Source organism: Notechis scutatus, chromosome 6 (genome assembly GCF_049901735.1).
Source record: "Notechis scutatus isolate UNSWTSFEM ecotype Mainland chromosome 6, rNotScu1.2, whole genome shotgun sequence".
In the NCBI taxonomy this organism is placed as follows: Eukaryota; Metazoa; Chordata; class Lepidosauria; order Squamata; family Elapidae; genus Notechis; species Notechis scutatus.
Window position 1 is genome coordinate 12586413 of NC_142014.1, and position 18783 is coordinate 12605195.

The window sequence follows — 18783 nt, forward strand, 5'->3', positions numbered from 1 at the left end:
TATAACTCTAACACATAATTCAGTCCACTTCAAAGTCTCTATGCAGTGTGCCCTTCCTTTGTGCTCAGCAGAGTGGCACCTGTGAAACAAAATGTAATGAGAAGCACAGCAAATAAGCATATCATTGAATGTTAGAGCTACAATATGTTTCTTTTACAGTGGCTGCAAGCAAAGTGGAAGTAAAATGCAAATTGCTTAGCTTTGAACAGATGTGCTTTTAAAAGGAATGCCTCTTAGATAAAAAGAAATCAGATATACACAGAAGAACAAACAAAAAAGAAAAAAAGAAATAGGTAAGAAGCCCATTTTATATTTGAAACAGAGTCAAGGAGACAGACTTACTGAGAGATGGATACAAGGATGCAAATGAATTGATTTTAGGTCATGTAGAACTGATCTGGTGAATAGATTCAGATGATATACAGCAGGGCTATCAAACTCCCGGTCCATGGGCCAGATGCGTCACATGTCCAGTTTAGTAAAGGGAGGAAAAGGCCTGGAAACATCACGTGACACCCCTGTGACGACGTGAGTTTGACACCCCTGACATATAGTATATTGAAAAACCTCCCAGTTACTTCAAGTCAAGATCAAGCCAACATGAATTAAATATGTTATTGTTATATTAAGTATGTTAAGTTTTATATTGAGTGGCTCTTTTGTACTATTTTACAGATCTAAGTCTTAACATTGGTGCTGGAGACTTGAAATGGCCTTCTCCAGGTCACTCTCAAATTATATTAAGTATTTAGTGTTCATAAACTACACTGGAGTTTTAAAAATATTTAATTATGATACCTTATGATTCTTGACTCTTGATGAATATATCGTTTCTTTTATGTACACTGAGAGCATATGCACCAAGACAAATTCCTTGTGCGTTCAATCACATTTGACCAATAAAGAATTCTTTCTTTCTTTATTTCTTTCTATCTGTCTGTCTGTCTATCTATCTATCTATCTATCTATCTATCTATCTATCTATCTATCTATCTACCTACCTACCTATCTATCTATCTAATTATAGGAACAAGGCTGCCAAATTATATTGGAATTGATGAGGATAGTCATTGATTTTATTTTCAGAATTAGAATTTAAATTGCAGTCAAACTCATGCCTCATTTGCTGGAAAAGAAATCTCAACTTTAGGATGATCTTTCTTTTTTTTTTTTTTTAAGGAAGTCCTTCAATAGTTGCTAATCTTGAAAAATAAGATACCAACCAGCATTCACAAATCTCCAAAAGATTTATAAGAAAATTCTGATTTATGTTCCTCACATCTCCCTGGATCTACTTCAGTAATGTTATTCCACCTGCCACTTTCATTATGAATGGAACTTAATGATAGTTGAAACCAGCTTTGGATTACTGACTTCAGTTATAGTCTTATGAAAAATTGGAACCCAGATGAAAACAAAAGGAAATTATCTCCTCTTTCTTAAGTAATTTGAGCCAGACCATTTTTCTTCCATTATTGATGAACTTGGATAAGTAAGTCTAGAAGGAAATATTTGAAGCTGTGTCTGAAGGTGATTTAAAAAAAAAAAAAAATTCTATACAATTTAAATTCTCTTTTTCTGTGTACATGCATCAAACACATGTGGGAAAAGGGGCAGGACTTTGACTGTGTGGTCATGTCTTCCATCTTAACTTTTTAAAATTTCCCATAGATACTATATCTTAAATAATTTTTCATTGTTCTTTTCCAAAGCATTTTTTAAATTTTGATTTAGCCTTATCTACTCCCATCAAAGTCAGGCAAATGGGACAAATCTGCTAATGTTTATTTATTTATTAAATGTACACACCTCTGATGCATGTTTTTTTTTCTTCCTGGATATTGAATATGCGAAATAATGGAGAAATAGCTATGAAATATGAGCAAACCAAAACTGAGAGCTTCAGTAGAATCCTTAAGCATTCCTTTCAGTCATCATGGTTTTTTTTTCTCATTACCTTGACTTTCTGTCCTAATTTTCCAACAAAAGCTGTTATAAATTTATTGATATTGGTATTATTTATTGGTATTATAGATTTACTTGAAAGGTAATAAATTAACTTTCAAACACTATCATATTGTTTGAACGACACATTTTGTAAGTAGCATTAGACTGATGTTGTGACTTTCTAAGAATCTCATACACGGTTTGTGCCAAGAAGTAGTTATTTTCCAATATTATCCGTTTCACTTTGTTAACCAAGGAGGAAAGTAACAACTTATGTTTTAAATAAACATTTAAAGCAAGGAGCATGCCACATAGAACAATTTTCCATGGTGGTGGTGGAGGAGGGATCTTATTTCCAAAAATTAAAATCTTCAGTGATTGCCTATGCTTCTTCAGTTTGCTCTCAGACGTAGGAGTAACTGTATGAAATGAATTCAGGCTTAAAATTTCCCTCATGAATTAATTAGTTGATGGCAATTTGCAAATCTCTTGCAATTCTGTCTTTATTCATATGCCAATGTAACATTATATGGCATGACAACATAGCTCTCATTCTAGTGACCTGGATTTAAGAAATGCATTGCAGATTAGTTTATGTCCATATAGGCACTTGACTGTACAATTGAGCTCCTGACCCCTCTGAGCAATTTGAAATGTCCCCACCTCCTCGGTTTCAATGCAGCATATGTGCTCTTGTCAGAATAGTCAAAAAGTAACTCTTCTGCAAAAAAAGTAACTAATAGATGGTTTGGCAGCTACATAAGAAAAGTCTATCACATCCAATCTCTACTACACAGCTCATTACTTCTAATTTACTGTCCATTAGTAGTGACTACACATTAGTGACGATTATCAGCAATACTAAGGCTTAACAAGCCAAGGAATGAATGGAATGTTTTTACAGATCAGTCAAAAGGTCCAGGAGCCACCTTTGCTAATGTAGTAGATTAATAGCAATAGACAGCTTCTTTAGACATCAGGTTAGAAACTAAGAGACTGTGAGTTCTGGTCCTACTTTAGGAAGGAAGCCTTGGGTGACCTTGGGCCATCACTCTCTGTCAGTCCTCAGAATCAGGCAATGGAAAACTATTTCTGAAATCTTGCCAAGAAAACGGAACAGGGCCTGTTCTGATACCGTAGTTGCTAGGAGTCAACACTGACTTGAAGGTGTGCAAACACACACACACACATACACATGGACACACACACATGGACACAGAGACAAGGGGCGGAAGGAGGGAAAGGGGGAGGGAGAGAGAGAAGAACAATAGTAGATAATCTGCAACGGTTTTTTCTATGGTATTGAGGAAACCAAAAGATTGTACATCTATTTTAAATAACCAACCCATTTTTTAATTGAAATATATAGAAATTAGCAGAGGAGAAGATTCTAGAGTCTATCTATATGTCTGTAAAATATATACTAAAAAGTCAAGAAGCTATTACGCAGACCAAATAGGATCTGTCTGATCAAAAATAAAATCAATCAACAACCAAAATTATTGCTGTATATTTTAGTTATATATTGAATTAAAACATTAGATAAAATTTTAATTCTTATCCTACAATTCTAAGTATGCCTCACCTCAAATAATCAATATTAACAATAGCCAGGATCAGGATTCAGGGAAGCTTGGAAGAAACAAACTCCCAGCAATGAAAGTCACAAGAGTTTTCGCAGGGGGAGGAAAGGTGCAGTGAGAAGAAAGATTTAAAAATGATTGAGAAAAGGAAGGAGGGGGGAAGGATAGGTGGAAACAACTAAGAGGAACAAAGAGATTTTCCCTCTCTCTAACCATTCTCCAGAAACTGGAAGAGGAACCAAAGAGATCAATAAAATAGAAGTGATATAGATGGAAAAGCTCTAAAGCTCTAAAATTAACCAATGGAATAGCTTGCCTTCAGAAATTGTGGGTGGAAGTTGTGGGTGGAAAGCCATTAGAGGCTTTCAAAGAGAGTGGACTATTTGTCTGAAATGGTACAGCGTCTTCTGCTTGAGCAAGGTTTGGACTAGAACATCTCTGAGGTCCCTTCCAACTGTATTATCCTATGTTCTAAGTTCTAAAGAACAAGTAGGAATAGAGTGGAATGACTACATGGAAGTCATTAATGCTGTGAGCCATTACTGCACTGCTATTTTCTAAGCTACTTAAATCCATATTAAGTACATCAAGAAGATTCTTGGTGGATAACATAAAAAGCCACAACCAATCAGAATAATTGTTACAAAATTATTTGAACAATGGCCTGACTAGCTATTGGGCAACTTCCAGTCATTATGCTTTTATCCCCCATTTTTAATGTCTTACTTACTACAGTCTTTTGCATTTTCCTTACATATTTTGATTGATATTCATCAGTGGTGGGATTCAAAAATTTTTGACTACTGGTTCTGTGGGCGTGGCTTGGTGGATGTGGTATGGCTTGGCAGGCGTGGCAGGGGAAGGATACGGCAAAATCCCCATTCCCTCCCCACTCCACTAACCTGCTTTCCAGCTCCGATCTCCTGTGCAGGGCAACAAAAGAAGACCCTTGCCAATCATTTGGGACTTGGGAGGCAGCGAATAGATGGGGGTGGGGCCAGTCAGAGGTGGTATTTGCTGGTTTTCTGAATTACTCAAAATTTCTGCTACCGGTTCTTTAGAACCGGTCAGAACCAGCTGAATACCACCTCTGATGTTCATGATTGTTGTGGACCTGTTCATTGCTTTTTCTTGCTTTTTGGAGCTGTAAGATTGCATTTTAGAACTGAAGTCTTGGGCTTTAGTTACTGTGGTGGCAAATAGTACAAAACAAACACTGTTTAGTTTTCATTGAATAATTAGGCAACAAATTTTTAATAAAATGATTCAACAATTTATTCATTTAAAGGGAAAAAAACAAATAGCTAATGAACAATGTAATTTATTAAAGGCAAGTCACAGCATAGAAATCTATAGTCTAGAAATATTTTCAACAGTTTGCTTATTTATTTGATTTAAAAAACCTGGGGGAATCAATGATTTCCCAGCATAAAATTTGATTGTGCTTTTTATATATAAGGGATAAATACCAACAGAGTATTAAAAATGTTTTAACATAGATTAGAAATTGATCTCATGTCGCATAGGGATATATTACTGATTTGGAAAATGTAGCTCTAAAATGTAGACCTAACTATGGATCAATTAGGATGACATTTTTTCTAATAAACAGCCAAAGAAATATAGACATAATATGCTGAATGAAAGGGTGATCTGGACTAAAATGGGATAATCTTTGTAAGTGAGAGAAATGATGGGAGAAAGCTAGTAATATGCTACCTTCCTGAATGTGAAACAGAACTTAATTAGCATAGTGTACACAACTGTTTTTAATGTCTAGGCCGAATCTTACAATCTATTATATAATATGGAAATATGTAAAGAATATTTTGGGCATATTAAATATATATTTCAGGTTCAGAATAACACAGTGAAATAGTCAAGAACGGAGAAAAACCCATGAGGAAAGACTAACGGAACTGGATTTGTTTAGCTGGAAGAATTGACTGACATATGACATTGTTCAAGGATGACACCCAAACTACTGAACAGAATTAACTAGGATCCAATGTGTATTGGTCACCAGGACCAAAGGTTTATTCTTCCCAGCTTTCGGGCTTGTGCAGGAGCCTAGCATTAGCCCATGCATTCGTTCATGAACTTCTCTCTCTCCTGAACATGTTTAATTTATTTTTTTGTTTATTTTATTTTGTCAAGTGATTATTAGATAACAGGTATAAGTATAAACATGGTTATGAATACATGAAATGGATACGAATAAGAAAGAAAAAAACAATAGGACAGGGACAGTAGGCACATTGGTGCACTTATGCACGCCCCCTACAGACCTCTTAGGAAAGGGGTGAGGTCAATAGTAGACAGTCTAAGGTTAAAGTTTTTGGGGTTTGGGGAAGAAACCACAGAGTCAGGTAGAGTATTCCAGACATTGACCACTCTGTTGCTGAAGTCGTATTTCCTGCAATCAAGTTTGGTGCAGTTTACCTTGAGTTTGTATCTATTGTGCGCTCTTGTATTGTTGTGGTTGAAGCTGAAGTATTCATTGACACGTAGGACATTGCAATATGTAATTGTATGTACTATACTTATTATATATTATATATTCTGGAGAGACAGAAGTTTTCTGATGATCGGAAATGACTGACTCAGATTGGATCCTGCCATATTATCATGGGACATGTATATTTCCTTTATTTGCAAGACTTTAATTAGTTTCAAACTGAAGGCTTTTATTGTTGTAAATGCAGGCATTGGTCATAAAGTTACTTTTTCATCATGATCATAATTGCAAAAGGTCGCTATCTGAGGACTATGTATACTAATTGTGAATATGGGATGAATATGAGACCAGAGGTGGTATTCAGCAGGTTCTGACCAGTTCTGGAGAATCGGTAGCGGATATGTTGAGTAGTTCAGAGAACCGGCAAATCCCACCTCTGACTGGAGATTTTACAGTAGCTGTTAGGACTCCAACAAATCTACCCCCATTCAAATTATAAGTCTATAGCCGCATCTCAGAGAAAAGAAAATTGATTTATTAGGAGCGGACATGTTGGTGTTGGCTGGATGTAGCCGATACTAAATTACATCATTCATTTCCCCCTTGACCCTGGTCTTCCCCCTACCCCCTGGATGTTTATTCTCGAATGGGACACAAACATCCCCAAGAGTCATCAATCATGTTCTCCAGTGATTTTCTTGCGCTCCAGGTGAATATCTAGGCACTTAAGGAATGCAATGTTTCCCCCACTCCCTTTTTCTGGCAGCTAAAAAGACCAAAGGAGTATCTTTTTAGTTGACAGTATCCTTCCCCTGCCACACCCACCAAGCCATGCCCACAGAACCAGTAGTAAAAATAATTGAATCCCATCACTGTAGGAGGCCAACTGGATAATGTGACCAATGAAATTTCACAACGCATCACTGAAAGAGTAGCTTCCAAAGCACAGAAAATAAATATTCAACCCTCTGTGTTCTGTTTTAGCACCGCAATGTAAGATTTAGAGAAATGAGAACAGATTCAAGGAAAGACAGCGAAGCTCATTAAAGGACTAGAAATGAATCCCCAATGTAGAAAGGTGACTGGACCTAGTTATATTCAGCTTTGAGGAGAGGCAGCTACGGGGAGATATAATAGCCCTCTTCAAACATAAGTGTCCCCATTTATTCGTACCTATTTCCTGTATTCTTATTCATGTTTATACTTATACCTATTGTCTTATAAGTGATTGACAAATCAAATAAATAAAATAAATAAATAAAAACCTGAAACGATGTGACATAAAAGGTCAAGAGCTATTTTCATTTGTTTCAGACTGCAGGATATTGAGGCAAGTCTGCCTGAACATTAGCAAAACCTCCCAGAACAACAGTAGAACCAATTACTTGGAGGTGGCATACCCCTAGATGCGTTAAGCTGAGGCTAGGCAGCCATCTGTCTGGGATGCTTTAATTTGGATTTTTGCACTGAGCTTGGGGTTATGGCCTAAGTGGCCCCTTCCAATTCTCAGATTTTATTTTGACAAAGGCCTTGAGAAATGTTGCCAACTGCTGGTTTTATGCCACATGGGCTCGCCAGAACAGAAAAGCTTTTCGATGCTTGTTCAGTGACTTGTTTATAAATGGTTCATATTATTCTATGTATCAAGCAATTCTAGGGATGCTAGGACATGGTCCTTTTTTATTTCAAAGTAAAAGAAATCAAGATGTTCTTTCAAGAACATGAAATGCAAACATTCAAGACAACCCTCTTCAAGTAATTCGTTTAAAAAAAGATTAAAAATATTATTGTGAAGTATGCAACTTTAGTTTTACTTGAACAAAAGTTAACAAAAAGTTAAAATGTTGGCAGTTTTTCTGGCCAGATTTGGAAGTAAATGATGAGCATCTGACTTCATCTAAGAAACATAGCTAAGAAACCCTTCATTTTGACAACCAAATTATTTCAAGCCATTTTCATCATACGAATGTTGATGGAATATAGTAAATATTTTCAGGTTTATTGGCCTGGGATTACTTGAAGAAGTGTATTAAATCTGCTGTATAAATTGCCTTTAGGAATCTATGTTTAACCAATGAAAAACAATGAAAGTTTCAATTCAGTTCAAGTGTAAGTGAATGCATGAATCAAACCAATTTTATGAACTGAATTAAATAGTTGTATTAAATTATTTACAAATTGTTTTTCATCAGTTCAGAAATCTGAATCAATTCTAATTAGACTGTTTGATTCAGATATCCTAATTAAATTAGTTCTATTTTCTGTATCATCTAATACAATTGAATAAACTTCTCAAATTCATTTCAATTGTCACATGGACTCAGGTTGATTTTCCAAACCAAAAAGTATAATTTTAGTTGAATGTATTTATTTGCTCTACTAACCAGTTTTGTGACCCACTTTTTAAATATAACATTTATTCTGTATACCTGTCCTACAGATCTTCTGAGAAATGTTCTGTTTGGAGGAGTTACATAGTGAGTTACCCTCACTAACCACCCTATTGATCCATCTAACAAGCCCTTACACTGATTGGCAGTAACTCCACAGGTTTTTTTATGCAATTATTCTTATTTCTATTTGGAGATATTAGTCAGAATCTGGCGATTCTTGGCTATGAAGTCCATGACCTAACATTAGGCTATAGTGTCTTCTTTGGTAAAATGTCATGGACTCCTGGGGATCAGAACAGTTGCAATATGGGAGAAATTAAGAATATTTCTTGAAATATATTTATGTTTATTTCAGCGCAACCATTGATCTACATGTGACTGGAAGTTATTCTCATGAAGGCTGCTTTCATTATGAAAATCATTTCTCAAGTTGTTTCTCTCATCTTGGGAAGGATATGTGTGCTTGGTGGCAGGGGGGACGGGGACGGACAACTAATTTTTCAGATATTCATGGCCCAACTAGTTTTTTCTCTAACTTTCACGCACCTTTTCTATTCAATCACATTCATTTTAAGTGCTATGCTATGAAAATAGACCTGGTATTCAATTAGATTCTTTCTGCAATAGGTCAAGTTGAAGTTAGGCTGAAATTTATCTTAGTTATAGCACTTTTCTTTTTCTGAAATGTGTTTCTTATATATATTTTTTGCCAGGACTTTGCAAATATATTTTGTCTTTGGTTAGCTAATCTATCTCCAATTAATTGCCTTCCAGTAAATGCTATACTTTTCTACTTTCTACCCTGTTTCTCCAACAATACGGCCTCCCCCAATAGGAAGTCCCAGCCTGTTTTATAGGCATGAAATTAAGCCCCTCCCCCCAAATTAAGGCCTATATTAAAACATGTGAAATGGGGGGAATGGTGGGGGGGGCTTGCCATTAGGAAGTACTTTTGTTGCACACCCGGATATGGTGCTGCCTGCGTTGACCCCGATACGAAGTGCCCCACCAACGCCGAGGTCAACATCCAAGCCGTTGCCACCCGCCCACCCGAAGATGCAAGGGGGGGGGAGGAATTAAGTCACCCCCGAAAAGACGGCCTAGCCAAAATAAGACCCGGCCTTATTATATGAGAAACACAGTATATTTTCAAATATTCCCCATCTTTTGGCAGTTATTTTATCAGGATGCTGCAAATAGCTTATGGGGAATGAAGTGCCTGGCAATCTGAGTTTTACCAGTCTTCGGTGATGAATTTCTTTTATAAATCCTAATTTGACAGCTCTTTCTGTGTGATACTGTGATTCCTACATCCTCAACAGATAATTGTTGAATTCAGCATGAAAAAAAAAAGACTCCTGCATCTGTTATCATGATTACACCACCCTTACTATGTTGTTTCAGTAATTTGGTAGTCTTCGTGGTAGTCTTCATAACTCTGGGAACTCTCAACAGACTTCTCGGTAGGTTAGTTCTGATTGTTCAATTTTTGAAGTATTAGAATATGAAAGCCCAACTATATTAGAAAGAAGTATGACTGTAATTCTATGGTCCCTGAAGGGGTAACCAAGAGTTGATAGAATACGTAAAGTCTCTCTAGCTGAGCCAGTAATCTAACTGCCACAGAGTTTCCCAATATTATTAGAGACAAAAATCAATGTTTGCAAGTGTGTCAACTTCATTAGAAAGATCAGCCCAGGAAATAATTTCCATCAGAAAATTAAAGCAACTTTTATTGAGATTGGCTATAATGCTGCACTTCCTCATTTTTATACTCCAACTTCCAGAGTCATTTCTAAACTTTATGTTGTTTCTCTTGGCTTAAAAATGCTTCAAGCCCTTTTGCTTTAATAATGGTTCCTGATAATTTTTATCAAGGTCATCTTTATTACTTTTGTACAGTGTGTCTGGAAAGATCAGGGAATACAAACTTTTGCATTTACTAGCATATGCTAGCTGGTAATTTTTCAGCTGGAAATCAGTTCCCTTTTCCTGAGATCTGTCTTCAGTTATGTCTTCCCTCACAAGTTGGCTGAACAAGAGAGTTCTTAATCAAAATTAGAGTCCATAAATTAATTCACATGTAGTACTAAACAAGTTTTCCTCAATCCAATATATCTCAATTATTAGAAATGCAGTTTCTATCATCCAACTTACTATGCTATGATGTTGAGTCTAACACATTAAGAACCGCATATGACTAGCCTAAAATAAGATTGAGTCATTGAACTGAAAAATCTAGTCATTAGTTTAGCATGGTGTGCAAATCAGACTATCATAGTAAGCCATAATATAGTCAATGTAACACACACACACCACACACACACGATAAAAAGCATCCACAAAAGAGAGCTTAAACAAGATGGATCAACAATGTCAGCAAGTATTATGGGCCCAATTGGCAAAAGAAAGCTCAGAACTGTATTGGTTGGAAATGTGCGGAAGGTTCTTAAATCTATAATGGATAGAGAATGGAAAAATGATATTGATGATGGTGGTGGTGATGATGACGTAGCAATAGCACGTAGACATATGCTGCTTCACAGGGTTTTACAGCCCTCTCTAAGCAGTTTACAGAATCAGCATATTGCCCGCAATCATCTTCCATCCTCAGAAGGATGGAAGGCTGAGTTAACCTTGAACCAGTGAGGCTCAATCTGCTAAACTGCTGGCAGCTAGCAGTCAGCAGGAGTAGCCTGCAGTACTGCATTCTAACCACTGCGCCACCATTCACACACACACACACACACACACACACACACACACACACACAGGTTAACCTATGTTTGAGGTTAAGCATATGATATTAAACCTGTAATGGTTTGTCTACTTTGAGAAGAATGACACATAATTTAATGCTACATTCTATTTACCCAAACAGGAAAAATCAAGGTGTTTAACCCTATTGTTAGACATTACACATTACATAGTTATTATGCAGAAGGTCTTCTTGGGCAGGATTCCCTTGGAGATTTGCTCTGATGTGGAGATTTGTATTCTAAGAGCAAAAGGAAAATTAAAAAATAAACCTACCCTCCCTATCTGCTATTCCATCCATACTATTGCTTTGAATATTGATACTAAAGAACTAACATTTATTGATATATAACCAATTTAAATTTAAGATTTTTTTTTTAAACAAATTTTATTTTCAAGACAAACAATACATAAATACACATAAACACAAAAACATAATAACATAAAAAATCTCTTTTCTGAAAGTTGCTTAGTCCCGGGTTAAAACTCATATCTTATTAACATTTTCAATTTTCTATATGACTTCTCCTCTCCTTTAAATTTTCTCAATTTTATTTTATTTTATTTATCTCCTCTCAATTCATATCATAATATTTATTATTCTTTGTCTGTTCTATTCCAGCCAACCATTTATTTTTCTTCTTTAAAGAAAGAAGAAAGACTTCTCCTGTACACTATATGGAGTATGATGCCTTTATCTCTTTCCCCACTTAATATAAAACACATGACATACATTGGGATTCTGCCTGGTACATTCTAAAATTATACTATATTATCAAAAGTAATACAAATCTATTCATTAATATTGATATTCATTCATATCTTAAACGTTTAACTCATTGCTTTTCAATTAAATCACATACTTTTGTGGGAGCCCTATTTTCCATAATTATTCCCCCCCCCCACATCACATATTATAGCTCGATATTTCATTAAAATGTTCCTCCTTCTTCTACTTCAATTCTCATTTTACAAAGAATTTCACTAATATACCATATTCTAATCATTAATATTAACAATCATTTATATCTTAAACATTTTATCCATTTCAATTAAATATCATGCCTTTGTGGGAACACTTATGCTTTCCAAAAATTATTACACCCCCCCACATCACAATCTTGAATCATATTTCATTACAGTACTCCCTTTTTCTTAACCAAAAATTTCACTAATTTATATTAAATATTTTATCACATTTTAAGTTACATATTGTTTCTAATTTTCTATGATTACTTCTAAATACGGGTATAAAAACGCAGTCTTATGTACCTTTCTAGAATCCCTTTAACAATAAGATTTATCCATTATCTCTAAAAAACTTTTGCTTCTTAACATCTTGCTCCCACCATTAGGGCTTCTCATCCCTTCCTTTTTCTCTTGCTTCTTCTTCCCCTTATCTCTCCACCTCCCTTTTATTCTGCTTTCCCCCTTTCTGTTTTTTCTTAACATAATGTCCCCTTTTCACCTTATTCTTCTCTTTTTGGGCTGTTTTTCCAGATCTTAAAGACCCTTTTTCCTTTTTCTCTTGCTTTTTCCCTTCTCCAGTCAAAGTCATTTGTTCATCAAAGATGGCTTCTTCTTCTTCTTTGTCCCCATCATCCTCATTCTGCTTCACATAAGTATAAACCGCCATTTCTAAGTATTGAAAAATAGTGTCAAGACCATCTTCCCCTCCTTGTTTTTCTCTTTCATATTTTTGATATATAAGTTTCAATCCATCCATAGATGATGCCATTGTGTATAGAAAAGGTTTTTCCAAACAACCACCCAGATGTTTTAATCAGAAGTAATTTCCAAAGGTTCCAAAATCACCAAACAATCCAAACAGACTATTTCTTTTAGATACCTTCTTCTTCTTCACTTTCTCTTTCTGGGATTAAAGTAATCACAAATCCTTTTCAAATATATTTTTTGGAAGTTTTTTAATGTTTAAGAACTCTTTGCAATTCTAGGCAATCTTCTCCTTATTTTCAATTTTTGCTCTAATTTTTTTCACTCTCCCTTCCCACTCACAGCCAAAAAGGTTTTTTTTTTTTTCCGCTGTCACTTTAGGAAGGAGAGTAGAACAAAGAAAAAACTTTCCCCTTTAGAGTATTCGCAGCTTGTAACTCTCACAAGGAATAATATATACTTAGCAGCCTTCAAGGTTCCAGGTCACTTTCTCCCGTCTTGTCCCGGTTAGAAGCAACTTTCACTGTTCTTCCAGCTTTCTCCCTCCTACACCTGCTTTCCCGGCTGTAGCTTTCTTCGTGGAGGCCATTAAATTTAAGATGTTAATGACTGTTAGAGCCATAATAGAATTGAACACAATAGTTCTGGAATACATAGTAGTTGGCTGGGTATTATGTTTAATCAAGAACTCTTTTGTGCAACTCTACTTTTAGACAACTCTACTTTTTTATTTATTTATTTTGATTTGTCAATGGCTTACAAGATAATAGGTACAAGTATATACATAGTTATGAATAGTTATGAATGGGGAAGAAACCACAGAGTCAGGTAGAGCATTCCAAACATTGACCACTCTGTTGCTGAAGTCGTATTTCCTGCAATCAAGTTTGGTGCTTGAGTTTGTATCTATTATGTGCTCTTGTGTTGTTATGGTTGAAGCTGAAGTATTCATTGACAGGTAAGTCATTGCAATGTATGATTTTATATACCATACTTAGATCAAACTGAAGACGACGTAATTCAAGGTTTTCTAGGTCTAGAATTTCAAGTCTGGTGGCATAAGGTATTCTACAATGAGTAGAGGAGTGGAGAACTCTTCTTGTGAAATATTTCTGGACTTTCTCAACTGTGCTAATATCAGATACGTAATGTGGGTTCCAGACTGATGAGCTGTATTCGAGTATCGGTCTAGCAAATGTTTTGTATGCTCTAGTTAGTAGTGTGATATTATCAGAGAAAAAGCTACGTAGGATTAGGTTAACAACTCTTAATGCCTTTTTGGCTATGTAGTTACAGTGGGCTCTAGCACTTAGATCATTAGAGATGAGCATTCCAAGGTCCTTTACAGAGCTTGGATCATCAACAAGGTCTTGACTATTCAGCTTGTATTTTATTTTCTGATTTTTTTTTGCCAATATGTAAGACAGAGCATTTATTTGTTGAGATTTGAAGTTGCCATTTGTTTGACCATTCTGATACATAGTCAAGATCTTTTTGAAGGGTAGCAGTATTGTCTGTGGTATTGAACAGCTTTACATCATCAGCGAAGAAAACACAGTTGTTCTTAATATGATCACAGAGGTCATTTATGCAGAGTATGAAGAGAGTTGGTCCTAGAACACTGCCTTGGAGGACACCACTATTGACAGGTACAGAATTTGATAGGACACTCCCAATTTTGACCATTTGTTGTCTGTTTGACAGGAATGCTTCTACCCAGTTATGCAGTTGTCCAGAGATACCATAAGATTTTAGTTTTAGGAGTAGTTTGTCGTGTACCACTGAATCAAAGGCTTTACAGAAGTCTATGTAGATTGCGTCTATTGTTTTGCCCTGATCAAGTTGTGTAGTCCCTATGTTTTTGCAGTGTAAGAGTTGCAGATTACAGGATAGTTTTTTTTCTGAAACCAAATTGTTTATTAGCGGGTAGATTGTTTGTCTCTAAGTGGAGGATGATGGATTGGTTAATAATTGATTCCATGACTTTACAAGTGACGCAGCAAAAGGAGATTGGCCTGTAATTTTCAACTAGGCTGGGGTCTCCCTTTTTGAAGATGGGGATGACCGTGGCTTGTGACCATAGTTTTGGCAAGGAGCTGGTCCTGAAAGATTTTTCAAAGATTATGCTTAGAGGTTCGGCTATGGCAGTCGATAGCTTTTTAAAGAAGTAGGCACATATTCTGTCCGGTCCAATAGATAGAGATGGTTTTAGATTGCGTAGTGCTTTTTCAACATTGTCTTCTGTAAAATTGATATGTATTAGATCATTATAGTTTTCTGTGGTTCAGCTAGGAAATACTGGGCATGATCCATTGCTGTTTACAAATACTGAGACAAAGAATGTGTTAAAGATGTTGGCTTTCATGGTGTTGTTGTTGCAGTCTTTACCATTAGGTCCTATCAGGGGTGGGATGGACCTTGAATCTTTTAGTTTGTTGTTTACAAAATTGTAAAAAGTGTGGGTGGAATTGGTGCCTAGAAGGTTTTCCTCTTGTTTAATGTGATAATTGGTGCATTCAGTCTTTATCTGGTGGCATAAATTTTTGTATCGGCTTTTGAAGTTGGCAACATGACCAGATTTATTTTTCTGCCAGAGTGATCTCTTTTTGGATCGAAGTTTCCTTATTGTTATGAGTAATCTGTTTGTTTTTTGGGGGGGAGTTGTTATTGGTACATATAGTTTGATGACTTTTTTGACTTCAAGTAAAAATATGTTGTAATGGTCTTCAACAGTATTGCATCCAGTGAATAGAGATTGCCAATCAAGGGATGAGAGATCGTTGTCTATAAGATCATAGTTGCCTTTTTTGAAGTTATAATTGGGGATTACGTCATTGTGATGATTTTTGTGTGGAAGTATGTTGAGACAAAAGTCAATCATATTGTGGTCACTGTTGGAAAAGGGTTCTTTAGTTTGTATTCCGTAAATTAAATTCAAACTATTGCAGAAGATGAGATCGAGGCAGTTGTTAAGTCTAGTATTGTTGGTTACTAGTTGTTCCAGTCCCAGATTTGTAACAGCATTGTAGAAGGTTGCATGTATGGGTTCAGTTGTACATTCGTTTAGGGTCCAGTTAACATGAGGTAGATTGAAGTCACCAAGAAAGATAAAAGTATGTGGGCAGGATGTTGCCCATGTTAGTAGTGAATTTAGCTTGTTTACATGTTCGATGTCATAATCAGGTGCTCTGTAACATAGCAAGAATCGAAATGTGATATTTAAGGATAGTTCATAGATGATAGTCTCAGGAGGAGTATATATTCTCAGGAAGAATATATATTACATATTAAATTATGTAGAAGGTTTTCTTGGGTGTGATAGCCAAATCTGACCCTAGACTCATGCCTCAACATGCATAGATCGCTATAAAGTACATCCACAACAGGAAGATCATTTTATTATGATTTGTGCAGAACGTCCTTATAAAAAGGATTCCTCTCATTCAAAAAGGGAACCCCAAGCCTGAGCTTCCATTCTTTTTTTGATAATATATACATCAAAGGAAAACACAAAAGAAAAGTTGATTGGATAGAACGAAAGCATCCTCTCTTTTACATAGGAAATCAGCTACATGAAGTTAATCATATAATACCACACATGTTCATTCAAATGAGCTCTAAAGAACCTGTGGGTGTAAAATTTATAATATTCATGAGGAAAAAAATGTCATAAGTTACATAAAGTCCACGAAGAGATAAACCAGATGTCAATCAGCACTAAAGTGTTCTGTATCTTATCAGAAGACAAACTACAAACATCCTGTTAAGACAAATATGTTCCTATTCTATGCTGATCTGGACAGTAAAGATAGTTTATCTTGCAGTTTAGGAATATTAGAAAGTATTAATAAATCTATCTTTAGTAACATAGTAAAAATATTTTTACATTCCAGTCTGCAATGGTTTGATAAACTATTAACATCATTTAAAAGCAAGAAAAATAAGTCAAATTAAAATACAAAAAAGCCCATTAGTTAGCAAGTATAAAATACTACAAAGTTCATATTGTTGATACTACAAAGTCCATTTTGTGTGGCCTTCAGGTATGAACCCAGTTGTGCTTTTTTTCTCTTGGAGATTAAACCAACACCAACTTTCTGCCAAGAGCTTAATATTAAAGTACAAAATAAATATTTGGGTCTTCATATAGGCAGTTGTTGCATTCTCTCTTTTGCTTGGCTTCGTTGCAGTTGCATCTTTAAAAATAATATATATCTATCAAATATAAGTTGTCAAATTGGAATGTTTGAGGTATATCCATTTATTTCTTGTAATATGGCAATTTTTCGATGGAACATTCAATCATGACAGTCTTCAATTTAATGGGCATGCATTATTTTATATTCTAAGAAATAAAGTTGATTTGTGCTATGTGAGGCTGTGCACATAGCTGGTCAACAATTTGTTAATTAAGCACATTTTCCCCAAGGTTACATTTCAGTTGTGGGGGACATTCATTCTATCGCAAGTATGCAGCAATAGGATAGGATAGAAAAAGGTAGGGGGTAGAGTAGAGCAGAACAGAATAACTTGATTTGGCCAAAGTATGATTAGACACACACGGAATTTGTTTCTGATGCAGAAGCTCTCAATGTACATGCAAAGCAACAGAATAATAATAATCATAATAATGAAATCAATTAGAGGGGTAATAGAGAAGATGAGAAGGATAATAATAATATTACAGCCATACAATATGGGTAAATATATTTATAAGACAGTACTGTGAGGATTAGGTGTTCAGCAGAGTGATTGCACAAGGAAAAATTGTTCCTGTGTTTAGTTGTTTTGGCATGTAATGCCTTATAGCAGCATCCCAAGAGGAGGAGTTGAAATAGTTTAGGACCAAGATGTGAGGAGTCTGTAGTTATTTTCTCAGCCCTCCTTCTGACCTGCACAATATACTGGTCTGTCTTGGAAGGTAGGCTGGGTTGCAAGTGTTTTTTCTGCAGTCCTAACTGTGAGTTGGACTCTGTACCTGCCCTGTTTAGTTGCTGAACCAAATCAAACAGCCCAGGAAATAATTTCCATCAGAAAATTAAAACCACTTTTTATTGAGATTGTCTATAATAACAAAATCTTGCAATACTGATTATGCTGCATTTTATACTCCAACTTCCAGGGTCATTTCTGAATGCTATCTTGTTTCTCTTGGCTTAAAAAAAATCTTCAAGCCTTTTTGCCTTAATAATGGTTCCTGAAAATTTCTATCAAGGGTCATCTTCATTACTTCTATACAGTGTGCCTGGAAGGAACAGGGAATGCACACTTTTGCATTTATTAGCATATGCTAACTGGTAATTTTTCAGCTGGAAATTAATTCCATTTCTCTGGAATCTGTCTTTAGTTATGTCTTCCCTCAAAACTTGGCTCAATAAGACAGTTCTTCCCTAATCAGAAATAAGAGTCCATGAAGTAGTCCATGTGTAATGCTAAACATGTATTCCTCAACCAAGTTCTGAACAGGAAAAATTCACCCATCACTACGCTGTTTATAAGTATAGTCTATATTTTATCTACTCTTTCAGGCTATAATGGCTTATTAGAAAATATTATTGTTCAGAACAGGATAACTGTATCTCCCTCCCTTTTGTCTCTCCTACAAAATTCATAAAATGGCATCGTTATGCTCTGAATTTTTTCTTCCAATTCTGTTTCATCATCTGCCAGCTGCAAAGGCAAAAAAACCCAGTAAATATAAAGTGGGGGTTTGCATTACTGGATGTTACAGAAGAATTGGGGAGACCATAAGGTGGTTTAGTTGCAGTCTCTCTATCTAGTAACACTTTTCAAAACTTCAGAGTTAGAAGAGTAGTAAGGATCAGAAAGAGATAACTTGATGTATTCACATCTCACTGCACCTTTTCAGTTTCCCAAATACACTATTTTTCATGCATGGAGCTTAAATAATCTATAAGCCTCTCTTTCATTTATTATTGGAGTAAGAAACCATTTTCAAAAGTGAAACAAA